General features: G+C 36.2%; 1 long non-coding RNA gene across 1 annotated transcript in view; it reads right to left on the bottom strand.

The window, feature by feature from the left end:
* LOC117976824 (uncharacterized) overlaps positions 1–17885 on the bottom strand; it is a 298034-nt gene that overhangs the window by 147306 nt on the left and 132843 nt on the right. The window lies entirely within an intron of this gene.

A 17885-nucleotide genomic window follows, 5' to 3' on the forward strand; every position in this document is an offset into this window, starting at 1 on the left:
GAATGTGGATGCACTTAATATCCCACTTAAAAGACAGAGAATGGCGAGCTGGATAAAGAAGCAAGACCTAACTGTATGCTGGCTTTAAGAGACCCATCTCACATGCAGTGACTACACTAAGCTGAAAATAAAAGGATGGAGAAAGATCTATCAAGCAAACAGAAAACAAGCAAGAGCAAGCATTGCTATTGTTAGTTCAGATAAAACAGATTTTAAGCCAATGACATTTAGGAAAGGACAAAAAAGGGCATTACATCATGGTAAAGGATTCAATTTAACAAGAAGATTTACCTATCCTAAATATATGTGTATCAAACATACAAGCACCCAGATTTGTAAAACTAGTTCTTAGAGACCTACTAAGAAACTTAGATAACCACATAATAAGTGTGGGAGATATCAAGACTGAACTGATAGTACTAGTCAAATTATTAAAGCAGAAAACTAACAAAAATATTTGGGACCTAACTCAACACTTGACCAAATGAACCTAACAGACATCTACAGTACTATTTGCCCCCATAAAACAAGAGTATACTTTCTTCTCATCCGCACATACTCTAAGATCAGCCACATCCTCAGCCATAAAGCACTTCTCCACAAATTCAAAACACCTGAAGTCCTACCAACCATACTATTGGATCACAGTGCAATACAAACAGAAATCAATACTATGAAGATCTCTCAAAACCATACAATTACATGGAAATTGAACAACCTGATCCTGAATGACTTTTGGGTAAAAATGAAATTGAAGCAGAAATCAAAATATTATTTGAAACTAATGAAAGCGAAGATACAACATGCCAGAATTTCTGGCACACAATTAAAGCATGTTAAGAGGAAAGTTTATAGCACTAAATGCCTACATCAAGAAATTAGAAAGATCTCAAATTAACAACATAACATCACACTTAGAGGAACTGGAAAAACAAGAGCAAGCCAACCCCAAAGCTAGCAGAAGGAAAGAAATAACCAAAATTAGAGTGGAACTGAAGGAAATTAAGGCACAAAAATCCGTATCAATGAAACCAAAAGTTGGTTTTTGAAAGAGTAAATAAGATTGATAGATGGTTAGCTAGATTAATAAAGAGAAAAAGAAGATCCAAATAAACACAATCAGAAATGACAAATGTGATAATACCACCTCATAGAAATATAAAAAACTGGCCAGGTGTGGTAGCTCATGCCTGTAATCCCAGCACTTTGGGAGGCTGAGGCCAGCAGATCCTTTGAGGTCAGGAGTTCAAGACCAGCCTGGCCAACATGGTGAAACCCCATCTCTACAAAAATACAAAAATTAGCCAGGCATGGTGGCACATGCCTGTAATCCCAGCTACTCAGGAGGCTGAGGCAGGAGAATCATTTGAACCTGGGAAGCAGAGGTTGCAGGGAGGCAGAGGTTGCAGTGAGCCGAGATCAAGCCACTGAACTCCAGCCTGGGCAACAGAATGAGGCTCCGTCTCAAAAAAAAAAAAAAAAAAGAAAGAAAGAAAGAAAAAAAAAGAAATATAAAAAAGCCCTCAAAGACCATTATGAATGCCTCAATGGACACAAACTAGAAAACCTAGAAGAAATTAATATTTCCTGAAAACATACAGCCGCCCAAGATTGAAATGTGAAGATATTAAATCCTGAACAGACCAATAATTGGTTCAAAAATTGAATTAGTATTTAAAAACCTAGAAACTAGAAAAAAAAACCCTAGAACATTTAGATTCACAACCAAATTCTACCAGACAGATTAAGAAGAGCTGGAACCAATTCTACAAAAATCACTCCAAAAAATTGAGGAGGAGTGACTCTTCCCTAAATCATTCTATGAGACAGGGAGCATTCTGATACCAAAACCTGGCAGAGACACAAGGAAAAAAGAAAATTTAAGACCAATATCCTTGATGAACATAGACACAAAAATATTCAACAAAATTCTATCAAATCCAATCCAGCAACACATAAAAATGTCAATAAACCATGATCAAGCAGTCTTTATTTCGGTGATGAAAGGTTGCTTCAACATACACAAATCAGTAAATGTGATCTATCACATAAACAGAACTAAAAACAAAAAATCACATGATCATCTCAATAGATGTAGAAAAAGCTTTTGATAAAATTCAACATCCCTTTATGTTAAAAATTCTCCACAAAATAGGCATTGAAAGAACATACCTCAAAATAATAACCGTCTATGACAAACCAACAACCAACATCATACTAAACAGTCAAAAGCTGGAAGCATTCCCCTTGACAACCAGAACAAGAAAATGATGTCCACTCTCACGACTCCTATTTAACATATTACTGAAAGTCCTAGTCAGGGCAATCAGACAAGATAAGTAAATGAAAGGCAACTGATATGGATTGGATCTGTATCCCTACCCAAATCTCAAGTTGAAATGTAATCCCCAGTGCTGGGGGTGGGGCCTGGTGGGATGTGATTGGATCATGGGGGTGGTTTCTTATGGTTTAACACCATTCCCCTTGGTGCTATCATGGCGATAGTGAGTTCTCGTGAGATCTGGTTGTTCCAAAAGTGTGTGGCACCTCCCCCATTCTCTCTCTTCCTCCTGCTCCAGCCATATAAGATGTGCCTGCTTCCCCTTTGGCTTCTGTCATATTTGTAAGTTTCCTGAGGCTTCCCCAGAATCAGAAGCAACTATGCCTCCTATACAGCCTGTAGAACTGTAAGGTAATTAAAACTCTTTTCTTTATAAATCACCCAGTCTCAGATATTTCTTTATAGCAGTATGAGAACAGACTAATACAACATCCAAATAGGAAGAGATGGGGATAAATTATCTTTGTAGATAATTTGATTCTATACAGAGACAACTCCATAGTCTCTGCCCAAAGGCTCCTAGAACTGAAAAACCATTCCAGTCAAGTTTCAAGAGAAAAAGTCAATGTGTAAAAATTAGTGGCATTTCTATACACCAATAACGAACAAGCTGAAAGCCAAATAAAACCATTCACAACAGCCACAAAAGGAATAAAGTATCTAGGAATGCAGCTAACCAGGGAGGTGAAAGATCTCTGCAATAAGAATTATATAACATGGCTGAAAGAAATCAGAGACAACACAAACAAATGGGAAAACATTCCAGGCTCATGGATAGGAAGAATCAATAGCATTATGATGGTCATACTTCTGATAGCAATTTACAGATTCAATTATATTCCTATCAAACTATTAATGTAATTTTTAAAAGAATTAGAAGAAGCAATGCTGAAATTAATATGGAACCAAAACAGAGCTCGATAGCCACAGCCATTCTAAGCAAAAAAGAACAAAGCTGGAGGCATCACACAAACTAACTTCATATACTACAAAGATACTTAATCAAAACAGCATGGTACTGGTACAAAAACAGACACATATACCAATGGAACAGGTTAGAGGACCCAGAAATAAAACCACACACCTACAACTTACAAGCCACACACCTACAACAATAACCTTGCTATTGTCTACAATAACAAACAATGGGATTAGGGCCCCCTATTCAATAAACAGGGCTGGGATAACTGGCTAGCCACATGCAGGAGATTGAAGCTGGACCCCTTCCTTTCACCATCTATGAAAATAAACTCAAGATGGATTAAATACTTACATGTAAGACCTGAAACTATTTTTAAAACCTTGAAGAACGCCTACGAAATAGCATTCTAGACATAGGCATTGACAAAGATTTTATGATGAAATCCCTAAAAGCAATTGCAACAAAATGAAAAATAGACAAGTTAGACCTAATTAAAGAATTTCTGCACAGCAAAAGAAACTATCAACAGAGTAAACAGCCTACAGAATGGGAGAAAATATTCACAAAATATGCATCCCACAAAGGTCTAATATCCAGAATCTGTAAGGAACTTAAACAAATCAACAAGCAAAAAGCAAAGAACCCCATTAAAAAATGGACCAAGTACCTAAACAGACACATCTTAAAAGAATTTATACAGCATGGCCAACAAGCATATGAAAAAATGCTCAACACTTCTAATCCATTAGAAAAATGAAAATCAAAACCACAGTGAGGTAACATCTCACACTAGTCAGGATAGCTATTATTAAAAAGTCAAAATATGAGAGATGTTGCTGAGGATGCAGAGAAAAAGGAATGCTTATACACTGCTGGTGAGAATATAAATTAGTTCAGCCATGGTGGAAAGCAGTTTGGAAATTTCTCAGATAACTTAATACAGAACTACCAATCAACCCAGCAATACTATTAATGAGTATATACCAAAAGAAATGTAAATCATTCTACCAAAAAGACATATGCACTCATATGTACATCACAGATTATTCACAATAGCTAAGGCATGGAGTCAATCTAGAAGCCCATCAATGGTGGACTGGAGAAAGAAAATGTGGTATATATACACTATGGAATACTACATTGCCATAAAAAAAGAACAAAATTGATATGGTTTGATTGTGTTCCCACCCAAATCTCATCTTGAATTGTATTTCCTATTATGTCTACATGTCCTGGGAGGGACCCAGTGGGAGGTAACGTAATCATGGGGGTGATTACCCTCCTGCTGTTCTTGTGATATTGAGTGAGTTCTCATCAGTTCTGGTGGTTTTATGAGTCTTTTCCCCCTTTGGCTTGGCATTTCACCTTGCCGCCACCATGTGAAGAAGGATATGTTTGCTTCCCCTTCCACCATGATCCTAAGTTTCCTGAGGCCTCCCCAGCCATGCTAAGCTGTGAGTCAATTAAACCTCTTTCCTTTATAAGTTACCCAGTTTCAGTTATGTCTTTCTTAGCAGTGTAAGAACAAGCTAATACAAAAATTATTATTATTATTTGCACCAGCATGGATGGGACTTGAGGCCACTATCCAAAGTGAACTAACGCAGAAACAGAACATTGATTACACTGGGAACAAGGAAGAAAGAGTAGACAGTGAGCCCTACTTGAATGGGGAGGGTGAGAGAAAGGTAAGGGTTAAAAAGCTACCTATTGTGTGCTATACTCACTACCTGGATGACACAACCATTTGTACACCAAACCCCAGTGACATGAAAATATTCATGTAAGAAACCTTCACATGTATCTCCTATACCTAAAATCCAAGTTGAAAAAATAAATAAATATATATATATATATTTAAAAACAGCTTCATATTTAGCCATATGTCATTTAAATATTCTGATATATAAAAGCTTTTGAATAATATAGAAACCATTAAATTTATAGGAAACAAGAAACTCCCTACTTAAATAAAAGTAAAATGCAATAAATACATTCAAATAAAGTAAATAAAAAGGATTGGGCCAGACACGGTAACTCACACCTGTAATCCCAGCACTTTGGGAGGCGAGGTGGGTGCATCACAAGGTCAGGAGTTCGAGATCAGCCTGACCAACATGTTGAAACCCCATCTCTACTAAAAATACAAAAACTAGCCAGCCATGGTGGCATGCGCCTGTAATCCCAGCTACTCAGGAGCCTGAGGCAGAAGAATCGCTTGAACCCGGGAGGTGGAAGTTGCAGTGAGCAGAGATCGTGCCACTGCACTCCAGCCTGGGTGACAGAGTGAGACTCCATCTCAAAAAATAAAAATAAAAATAAATGAAATAAAAAGGATTGGAGGGGCAGAAGATTTGAAATACAATGTAAAAAGCTGTGAAGTGATTGCTTCTATCTTAATGACAACCTAAAGCCATTATAATCCATTAAATCATAACTTATTTTCAAACCCTTGAAAGGCAGAGGTCTCAGGACAACCAAATAGCCTTACATCTAAAGCAGGGCAAGGGCCTACGAGCAGAGATATGAGATGAGTTCTGGATTACTTTCAGTAGAGCAGAGGAGGAAGACGGAACTGCCATACAGAATGGTAAGAATTCAGCTACAATGTCTAAAAAACTTCTAGAGGCCAAATGTAGGCTAGTATGACAGTATAGAAATCCTGGGAGTCATAGACAAGAGAGGAGTTTGTGTTCACTCGCAAATCCTTTTCCATGGACTTCACCAGTTACTCAAGAGAACTACAGGGACAGTGAAGAAGCTGAAGAATGCTTCCCACAGGGGCAGGCCCTGGGGACAACAACAGATTTTGCTATTTGAGTTTTCTCCTCTATTGAACAGAAGACTATGTAACTGGAAAAAAAGTAAACCCTCTTTCCCCAAGGACCAGGTGAAGACTCATGGCAGCTACCAGAAGAAAAGACTAAAGATAAATAAATAAATAAATAAAACAACAATAACAAAGACACCTCTACCCTTAGAGGAGGGGCAGAAAAACTTCCTGGTCCCAAAACTTAGAGAATCCTCCCATTGTGGGAGAGGTATGATCATTAAGAATACCCTCCCCATGAAGAATCTAATGAACTAAAGCTTAACAAAGCCAGCAGAGGCTTTCTTTATACCTCCCATACTGCTACAGAAACCCTCTTAATTTTTCAATACTTAGCCAAAATATCACAATATTTGATTGTCTTCTAATTTATTCCTATTATAATATTCATTCTTTCTTCCTCTCATTCAACAAGTATTTGAGAATTTGCCATATGTTGCTAGGTATGAGGTTGCAGGATTTAACAAAATAAAGAAATCCTCAGCTTCAAAGTGTTTGTATTCTAATAAAAGGCACAGAAATAACCAAATAAATATACATGTTACCCAAAAGTAAATAATACAAAATCACTATAAAAAAATCAGAGTGACAGACAGAGTACACATAGATAGGGTATTCAGAAAGCCTTACTGAGGTTTACTTTGAAGCCAAGATTACAAATAAGCCAGACAGCAAGGGAGGCAAATATCTGAGGAAAGTGCATTCCTAAGAGATGAGCAAGTGAAAAATGCCCTGATGCTGGGATATACGTGGTATGTTGAAGGCACAATAAAGAGACCGGTGTAATGAGACCAGGTAAATGAAGGGGAGCACAGTGTTTATTCCTCTCATTCTATTACACGATCCCCTTATACCTTTCACATTGTACTTACCTTATTAAATAATTACATGTTGAGGTGTTTTGTGTAATATTGTTATTGCCTGGCATAAATTATAGTCATACTCTCACTCAACTATAAACTGGAAACATACCATGTTTTATTCATTTGAAACCCTCAATACCTGACAGTAAATGTTAGTGTAATTGAAATCTAAGACCAGTGATATGGTTAGACTTTGTGTCCCCACTCAAATCTCATCTTGAATTATAATCCCCATAATCCCCACGTGTCGAAGAAGTTACCTGGTGGAAGGTAATTGGATCGTGGGGGCAGTATCCCCCATGATGTTTTCATGATAGTGAGTGACATATGATGAGATTCGATGGTTTTATAAGTGTCTGACAGTTCCACCTTTACAAACCCACTCTCTCTTGCCTGCTTCCACCTAAGACTTGCTTCTTCCCCTTCTGCCATGATAGTAAGTTTCCTGAGGCCTCCCCAGCCATGTGGAACTGTGAGTCAATTAAACCTCTTTTCTTTATAAATTACCCAATCCTGGGTACGTCATTATGAGTAGTTTGGTCAAAACCATTCAACAGGTCTCTAGGAAGTTCTAAGCATTCCCACATCTTCCTGTCTTCTTCTTAGCTCTCCAAACTGTTCCAGCCTCTGCCTGTTACCCAGTTCCAAAGTCACTTCCACATTTTTAAGTATCTTTACAGTAGTACTCCATTACCTCAGTACCAATTAACTGTATTAGTCTGTTCTCACACAGGGTGAGGTGGTCTCAGATAGAGATCAGGAACTTCTTGGGAGCTGGAGCAGAGGTCACTTTTGCTATGCTTTAGCAAAGAGACTGGTGGAATTTTGTCTCTGCCCTAGAGATCTGTGGAACTTTGAACTTGAGAGAAATGATTTAGGATATCTGGCAGAAGTTTCTAAGCAGCAAAGCATTCAAGAGGTGACCTGGTTGATTTTGGAAGTGTTCAGTTTTATGCATTCACAAGGAGGTGGTTTGAAATTACAACTTATGTTTAAAAGGGAAGCAAAGCATAAAAGTTTGGAAAATTTGCAGCCTGATCATGTAGTAGAAAAGAAAAACCCATTTTCTGGGGAGGAATTCAAGCCAGCTGCAGGAATTTGCATGAGTAAAGAGAAGCCTAATGTTAATAGCCAACAATGAAAAAAATGTCTCCGGGGCATGACAGAGACCTTCACAGCAGCCCCTTACATCACAGACCTGGAGGCCTAGCAGGAAAACATGGTTTCATGGGCTGGGCCCAGCGCCCTGCTGCTGCTCTGTGCAGCCTCAGGATTTGGCATCCTGTTTCCCAGCCATGGCTAAAAGGGGCCAACATACAGCCCAGGCCATTGCTTAGAGGGCACAAGCCCCAGGCCATGGCAGCTTACATGTGGTTTTTGGGCCTGGGGGTACACAGAAGTCAATAATTGAGATTTGGGAATGTCCGCTTAGATTCCAGTGGATGTATGGAATTGCCTGGATGTCCAGGCAGAAGTTTGCTGCAGGGATGGAGCCATCATGGAGAACCTCTGCTAGGGCAGTGTGGAAGGGAAATGTGGTGTTGGAGGCCCCACAGAGTCTCAATTGGGGCACTGCCTAGTGGAACTGTGAGAAGAGGTCCATCAGTGGACCCCAGAATGGTAGATCCACTGACAGCTTGCACCATGTGCCTGGAAAAGCCACAGACACTCAATGGCAGCCTGTGAAAACAGCTAGGAGGGGGCCTATATCCTGCAAAGCTGCAGGGGTGGAACTGCCCAAGACCATGGGAGCTCACCTCTTGTATTACAGTGCTTTGGACGTGAGACGTGGTGTCAAAGGAGATCATTTTGGAGCTTTAAGATTTAATGACTACCCCACTGGATTTCAGACATGCAAGGGGCCTGTAGCCCCTTAGTATTGACCAGTTTCTCCCATTTGGAATGGGAACATTTATCCAATGCCTGTACCCCCATTATATCTTGGAAGTAACTAACTTGCTTTTGATTTTACAGACTTCTAGGTGGATGGGACTTGGCATGTCTCACATGAAACTTTGAACTGAGACTTTTGAGTTAGTGCTGAAATGAGTTAAGGCTTTGGGTGACTGTTGGGAAGGCATGATTAGTTTTGAAATGTGAGTACATGAGATTTGGGAGGGGCCAGAGGTGGAATAATATGGTTAGGCTTTGTGTTCCCACCCAAATCTCACCTTGAATTGTAATCCCCATAATCCCACATTCCGAGGGAGAAACCTAGTGGGAGGTGATTGGATCATGGAGGTGGTGTCCCCCCTGCTGCTCTTATGATCGTTAGTGAGTTCTTATGAGATCTGATGGTTTTATAAGTGTCTGACAGTTCCTCCTTCACACACTCACTCTCTCTTACCTGCTGCCATGCAAGATGTGTCTCTTCCCCTTCTGTCATGATTGTAAGTTTCCTGAGGCCTACCCAGCCATGGGGAAATGTGAGTCAATTAAACCTCTTTTCTCTATAAGTTACCCAGTCTTGAGCAATTCTTTATAGCAGTGTGAGAACAGACTAATACACTGAGCGTTGGTATATTAAACTATTTTCTAAAGCAGGAGAAAGAAAATGCAAAATGATTTCAGCCTTACTATTGAAAAAAGATCCTTCCATATGACTCTTCCATGAATACACCAATCATTAGTTCATTTTTCCAGGGATGCCATCCATTTCCTCTGTCCAAGACTATATCTGAAACCAGTTCTGAGTCACTAATAGCCTCTGCTATTATTGCAGGAGTATAGCTTATCCAACCCAGGTGACCAGATAGATATATTCATGTAACAATTCTAACTTTAGCTCCATTTCCAAAGTAAGAACTGAAGGTTAGGTTGAGAGAAAAACTGGTTCTGCTTTTGAATTTTTGAATATCTGGTTTAGAAGTCACCATGATTCTCCGGTATTGGTCTATACTTGGGCAAATTTCAATAGATTAATGTTCCACTGTTAGGCTTCTATTAAACTAATAACAATCCCTCAATTAATTCCCACTGTTTATAGGTGGTGAGTTTGTTTAAAAAAATTTAGGGTCTTGAGCAACCAAAATAGATAAAGGAGGCAACCAATATAGTCCCTTATCATTAATCAATTTTCTCATTTACTAATGAAGGAGCTTCTAAGATAAAATCTATTCCTTTATTGTTCCAGCCTTCCACTATCCACAGGATTCTGATAGTAAGACTCTGACAAACAGGTATTTAATTCCAAATATAATAGATTCTGTGAACTTGCTTCTTTGCACTTTTTCTGTATCTTAAAGCAAAGACTCACATTTTATACTAAAAATAGAAAAGAAGTTACAAGGGAGAAAAATAATATTGGTAAAATTTCATACATCCATGTTTGATACTTCACAGAATTAAAACGCTCAATGAAGATTACAAAAGAGAGGTCAGATAGTTTAGCTTTGATACGAGAAACCATTTTAAAATTCTAATTAGATGAAAAAAGAATATAGTTTTATAAATTAAATTCTGTAATCACTTCAGTTTAAATTTCCCTTCTGTTAATTTTTTAAAGCAAGAAAACCATATGCAGTGTGTTAATACTGATACCGTACTTTTTTATCTACTAAGTTCCAAACAACTGCTGATTAAAAGAATAAAATCTCATCATAAGAGGGAAATTTAATGAGTTCTCATGAACAATTAAAAAGATTATTTGCATATTTTTAGCCTATTGGAGGGAAAAATACCAAGCAGCAAAGGTTTAGCAATAATCACATGCTGAGAAGGAGTGGAGAGGGAAACATTAAATAGTTTTCTTATTCCTCCTGAAGCCATGGATAGCATTTCAGGAGGCTTATTAACATGCACATTTGAGTGACCTGGTTTACCAGTTCTCTGCACTTAGACAAGTGTTTATTACAGGTGCTCCATCTTTGGTATTTTTATCCCTCCAAGAAAATTTAGGAATACAGAGAAGACTCATGCCTGATTATGTTCACAGTAGTATATATTACAGCTAAGGGCAGAGGCAAATTCAACCCAAAGCAAGGCTTGATAAACGTTTGATAAGCTCTCTTTGAGAGCCTATTCTATGACATTTACTCTGTCATTCAGCCTATGGTACACTGGAATTATGAAAACATCTGTCTGTGAAGTCAAGGTAGCAAAAGTAAGGATCTGAAAAGAACATAGGCTTTAGATTCAGAACTGATGAGCCACTTATTACCAAATGATCTCAAACAAGCAACTTTTCTCTATATCTCCGTAAATCATACATGTATAAACATTGTAATAACATCTATCTCTTAGAGTTGTTGTATTGATCAGGGAGAATGTCTTTTTCCAGTTTACTGTGTATAGAAGAAATGCGTTGCTTGGCAGCTAGGGACATAAAACATTTAAATAATAATAAACATCCATTAGCAGTCTAGCAGCACATGATTAATGGAGGGAATACTCAAGGTAATATATGAAGTACAAAAATAATATAGTCAACGGAGTCATCTTTGATTGATACTAAAGACTAGTGACAATTCGTGTTACAGTGTATCTTTTGTCTATACCTTTAATGAACCCTGACACTGGAATATACTTCTTTCAATACGGAACAGACAAACTGAAAACACTGACACATTCCTGTAATATTTATTTTACTCTTGTTGCCCCACATCTCCTCGTCGCATTTTCATTTCAGCCTTAGCTCTGGTGAGCTGTGGTGGCTCATGCTGACATTGCTTCACCCAAAGGCATGCCACGCCATCTATTTTTCTGCCTCAAAGCTGTTTGAGGAGCCACAGCATCCCTCTTAGATTACACAAGCACAACCTATAAATGCAAGATGATAGAGGTTGGAGGGTAAAGTTACTGACTCAGGTGACTTTCAACTGATGGTAATAGAAGGCAGAGGTAAATTTGATACCCGCCTCTACTTTGCAAGGAAAATTCTAGAAAATTCCTCATGTTTCTCAGAGATCCCATCTAAATTGAGCCCATTGCCTGCAGCAAGGAACTTGATAATTATAAGTGACTTTTCCTCTTTTTCTTGTCTTTTGCTTTGTCTTAGACCATTTTCTATTGCTATAACAGAATAACTGAGACTGGGTAATTTATTTAAAATAAAAATTTTTTTTTTAGCTCACAATTCTGGAGCCTGGGAACAAGCAACTGCATCTGATGGGGGCCTCATGCTGCTTTATAGCATGGTGGAAGAGCAGAAGGCAGGAACAGGGCATGCACAAGACAGAAAAGGTGGGGCCAGATTCTCAAGATAGCTAACCCATTCCTGCAAGAAAGACATTAATCCCTCTTAATTACTTAATCACTTCTTAAAGATTCCACCTTCTAACACTGCTGCAATAACAATCAAATTTCAACATGAATTTTGGAAAAGTAAAACCATATTCAAACCGTAGCTCTCCCTCCCTGACTCCATTTTTACTTGCTTGGGATCATCTACCAAATACACTGTTTCAGGCTCTATTTTTGGGGGTGCTCCAACTCAGACGCTTACCAAAAATTGGATGGATATCCATTGAAACTAGTCCTGGACTACTCAAAAGGTACAAAGCTTATAACTTTGATATATTGTAATTTGAATAAATAGTATTAGTCCTCATAATTTTTTCATATATATGGAAAATCGATATATGATAGGAGAGGTGACAGCTTATTTGTTAGGGGGAAAACATTTTGGAAGTAACAATACATAACTCAATTATGTAGTACCTCATATTCATTTTACTTGGTCTTATGTAAATAAGGAAAATAAACTCTTAAAATATCTGAGAGATTAAAATGTAGAAGCCAATCTTGGCTGAAGCTAGTTTTTATTTTTTTCATATAATACACTCAAGGATGAATTTTATTTCAGTATGGAAAGTGTGATTGGCTAACATCTTCACCATTCAAACCAGACTTTTAAACCTTTTAGTATGACAAATTTCCGAGATATATAGAATATAAAGAATAATATAATAAATTCCCATGTAGCCAGCACCCAATTTCAACTATTATCAACATTTAACCATTCTTATTTATTCTCTTAGTTTTTTCTTGAGTATTTTAAAGTACGTCTAAGGGATAGTTTTGTCCATAAATGGTTCAGTATGCATCTCCACCAAATAAAGATATTATTTTTAACATAACCATGATACTATTATCATACCTTAAAAATTAACATTAATAATATTATCTAAGACCCAGTCATTTAAAAATGTTCTCCAACTATCTTAAATTTTTATTTTTATTTAATGAATTTTAATCAAGGTCTCTTAAATCTTTTGTGATTTATTGTAGTTCTTTCACTTTAAAAATGTATTGATGTTTAATTGATACGATAAAATGCACAGATTAATTGTAGAGTCCCATGAGTTTTATAAGTATACACCTCAATATAACCACTACCTCAAACAATGTGCAGAATATTTTAATCACCTTATAATGTTCTCTAATGTTTTGCTGTAGGCCATCCCACCCCACCATAACTAACGAGACAACCATTGTTAAAATTACTACCATCGTAGCTTAGTTCCACTATTTCAGAACTACATATAAATGAAATAAAAAGATGTATACTTTCTTGTGACTGGATTTTTTCTTTAAACATAATGTTAATGAGATTTGTTCATGTTGTTGTTTGTATTAGTATTACTACTGGGGAATAGTATGCTATTAAATAAATATGTCACCATTTGTTTTACTATTCACCTCTCGATAAGTGGCTTCCACTTTTCTTTGGTGAAATAAAGCTACATTTGATCATTCTTGTACAGGTATTTTTGTGGACTTCGGATCATATTTTTCCAATTTCCCCTGAACAATACCTAGCAGAAAAGTTTCTAAGTCATATGGTAAATATAGGTCTTAATTTTATTTAGAAAAAAAACAAAACTATTTTTGTGAAGTAGATGTATGCTTTTGAACTTATGCCACCAATGTCTAAGAGTTCTGGCTATATACCCTCATCAAATTTGGTGTTTCATCTTTAAAAAATTTTGGCCATTCTAATGGGGGTCTAGTGGCATTATATATATTTTTAAATAGTTATTTCTGAGGTTACTAGTGATGTTGAGTGTCTTTTTGTGTATTTATTGATCATTTTAGCTTTTTTCTAAATTATCTATTGAATTTTTTTGTCCATTTTTATCATATCTGTCTTATTAATTTGATATAGAAGTTGTTTATATATATTTGGTATAAGCTCTTACTGAGATATTTGTATTGCAAAAATTGCCACCAGTTTGTGGCTTGCCTATTCATTTTCTTAATTTTTGAGAGTAAATGTGTTAAACTTTGATGAAATATAATTTATGAACGTTTTCTTCATTAATTATAGTGCTTTATGCCTTGCTTTGAAAATAGTTGTCTATTTTCAGTCACAAAAATAGTCTTGTATATCTTTAAATAAATTTTGTAATTTCAGCTTTTATATTTAGATCTGTGGTCTGAAATTAAATTGTAGTACATAGTGTAAGATAAAAATTGAAGTTTTTTTTTAAATAGCCAGTTTCTTCAGAACCATTGGTTGAAAAGACTGTCTTCTCTCCTACTGAATTATCTTTTTGTCACTGTAAACATCAATTGAATGGATATACGTGGGTTTATTTCTGAACTCTCATTTCTGTTGCATTGATCTATTTGTCTCCATGTATACTAGTACTTAAATTGTTTTAATCACTGTTAATGTATATTAATCTTTGAAATGGGGTTGTTCAATTTCTCAGTTTTTAATATCAATATTATTTTTGGCCATTTAAGATCTTTTTAAAATTTTCTTTTGACTGCTTTTTATTATTTGGCTATTTTCATGTCCATATTAATGTGAAATTAGCTTGTTAATTTCTACCAAAAAATACCTACCAAAAATTTTATTGGCGTTTCAGTGAATATAAACAGATCAATTTAGGTAGAATTGATATCTGAATATTAATATTGAATCTTTTTCTCCATGAACATGGTATATCAGTTTATTCAGGTCTTTTAAAATTTATTTTAGCCATGTTTTGTAGTTTCCAGTATTTGTGTGACTTGCACACATTTATTAACTTTAAAAATATTTAATGTTTTGCTATTTATAAACTATGTTTTATTGTATTTTTCAATTAATTGTTGATTGTATATTATACTACACATGATTTTTGTACATTGGGCTAGTGTACTGCAACCTTGCCAAATTCACTTATTTATTCTAGTGTAGTTTTATTTGTTTTTGTAAATTGCTTTGGATTTCCCAACATAACCACAAATGCATATGCAATTTTCATTGTTCTCAGATGTTATTAACATAAATGAACAAAGAACAGAGAAATCACATTGTTGATTTATTATTGTTAAATGATTAAATAATATAGAGAATATTTTCCAAAGGTATTTTCTTTTAAAACACTACACAGATATTTGCCAGATTTTAAATATAAATTCAAATGAGCATTGGTGTAGTGCTAACTTAATTGCTTTGGATGGCATTTTAATTATTTGTATTTTCTATTTATTCCCAATTGAATAATAGTAATGTTATTTCATTGCCAGTCATAAAATATGTTATAAGGACTAGACAATGACTTGTATAAAAAAGAGCATATTCTCCACCCAGACTCACACTGACAGAATGTTGAAGCACACCTCATGCATTATTTCGGTTGTCAATAATTTCTACAGAGCTTCTTCTGTGTCAGAAATAAACTATCTCATTTGAAATATTGAACAGCTACCAGAGGAAGTTTCTCATTAGTTGTCGATTCACATAAATATTGGAAAATAAAAAATTGGTCCTGTAGAGATTATGTAATTTCCTTCTTGAAAGATGTTAGATGACATTAATATGAATTGCTTTGAGCTTGTCATAAATCCTAGCTATCAAGCCTTTAAGTCAAAGAAATACACATTCCCTGTCATTACTTGGGCCAAGTTGCTCCTTTTAAAAAGTACATCTCCAGATAAATCTTGCTAGTGTCAAGTTTTGTCTTGATTACCAAGTAAGCCAAGTCACAATGTGTCCTCTATGACCAATGTCCCAGCAAGAAGTGTATGTGAGGTTCACTATTAATCTTTCTGTTATTTGGAAGAATGACATTGATGTAACATTGACAATTACTGGCTTCAGAAAGGAAAACAAAGACAATATTTCAAACATTTTTTAGTGCTCTGAATTTTATTCATTCTGTGGTGATATTATTTCAAACTATTCCCAATTTGAGGGTACTCACAAGAGAGAGATACAACCAAAGATGTAAATTTTCCTACGTTAAATTATGAAAGACATGCACACTATCTGCTGCCCGCTTGATGTGGAAAGATATGTGGGCAATTAATTTCTAGAAGTGTGAAAAAAAGTCATCCTATTCCAGTACTGTAGAAAGTAAAACAGGACAGAAATTTTGCATATTATTTTTTAAACAATGTTAACATTTAGCATCATCTACAATGGTAAAGCAAACAAAGGGATAGTAAATTGTTTTCCCTCTTTCTCTCCCAGGAGAAAGACCGTTTTAGTAGTGCTTGTTACATGAAAAAAACAGCAGATGTATCATGAATGGAAAAATGATTAATAGCTGGATTAATACATAAGAGACCTAAAGTCTGGCTTAATATTTTTTCCTTATATTTGAGGAATTAATCTCATAATTTATCTAAATTATGAAGACTAACAATAAAATGAACTAGACACTCCTCAGCTTAACAAATAGAACATTACTAATAATTTATGAGCTCCCCGTGAGCCTTTTGCGATTCAATACCTAGCCTCTCTTCCTGAATTTCAGATTCATACTTCTCCTGTAGACATATTTATCTATTCCTAAAAATGTATTATTCAATCTTGAAGTGTTTTGAACTTCATATAAATGTTAGACTTGCTGTGAATCATTCTGCACACTTTTCAAAGATTTTGTGAGATTTATTTATCTCAATACATGCAGCTGTATTTGATTTGTTGTTACTGTTGCATAGTATTCTAAAACTTGAATCTGGCCAGGCGTGGTGGCTCACATCTGTAATCCCAGCACTTTGGGAGACCCAGGCAGTGGTTCACCTGAGGTCAGGAGCTCGAGACAAGCCTGGCCAAAATGGGAAAACCCCATCACTACTAAAAACACAAAAATTAGCTGGGCTTGGTGGTGCACGCTTGTAGTCTGAGCTATTCAGGAGGCTGAGGCAGGAGAATTGCTTGAACCTGGGAGGTGGAAGTTGCAGTGAGCCGAGATCTCACCACTGCACTCCAGCCTGGGTGACAGAGCGAGACTCCACCTCAAAAATAAATAAATAAATATTAAAAAAAGAAAAAAAACTTGAATCCATAATAATGTCTTCATCTCCCCTTCTTCAGTGGGCACGTTAGTTGTTTCTTGTTTTCTTGCTACTACAAAGCAAGCTATACACATTTCATTATATTTCTCCTGTAGAACATGTGCAAGAATTGCATTTAGTTATAAAATTTTTGGTCATTGTACACTTTACTGCCTCACATTAATTAGTTTCCAAAATGGGGGCGAAGGCTATGAACAGACAATTCTCAAAAGAAGACATTCATGCAGCCAACAAACATATGAAAGAAAAGCTCATCCTTACTGTTCATTAGAGAAATACAAATCAAAACCACAATGAGATACCATCTCATGTCAGTTAGAATGCTGATCATTAAAAAGTAAGGAAACAACGGATGCTGGAGAGAATGTGGAGAAACAGGAATGCTTTTACACTGCTGTTGGGAGTGTAAACTAGTTCAACCATTGTGGAAGACAGTGTGGCAATTCCTCAAGGATCTAGAACCAGAATTACCATTTGACCCAGCAATATACTGGCTATATGCCCAAAGGGTTATAAATCATGCTGCTATAAAGACTCATGCACACGTATGCTTATTGCAGCACCATTCACAATAGCAAAGACTTGGAACCAACCCAAATGCCCATCAGTGATAGACTGGATAAAGAAAATGTGGCACATATACACCATGGAATACTATGCAGCCATAAAAAGGATGAGTTCATGTCCTTTGCA

The sequence above is a fragment of the Pan paniscus genome, chromosome 17 (genome assembly GCF_029289425.2).
Source record: "Pan paniscus chromosome 17, NHGRI_mPanPan1-v2.0_pri, whole genome shotgun sequence".
Taxonomy (NCBI): domain Eukaryota; kingdom Metazoa; phylum Chordata; class Mammalia; order Primates; family Hominidae; genus Pan; species Pan paniscus.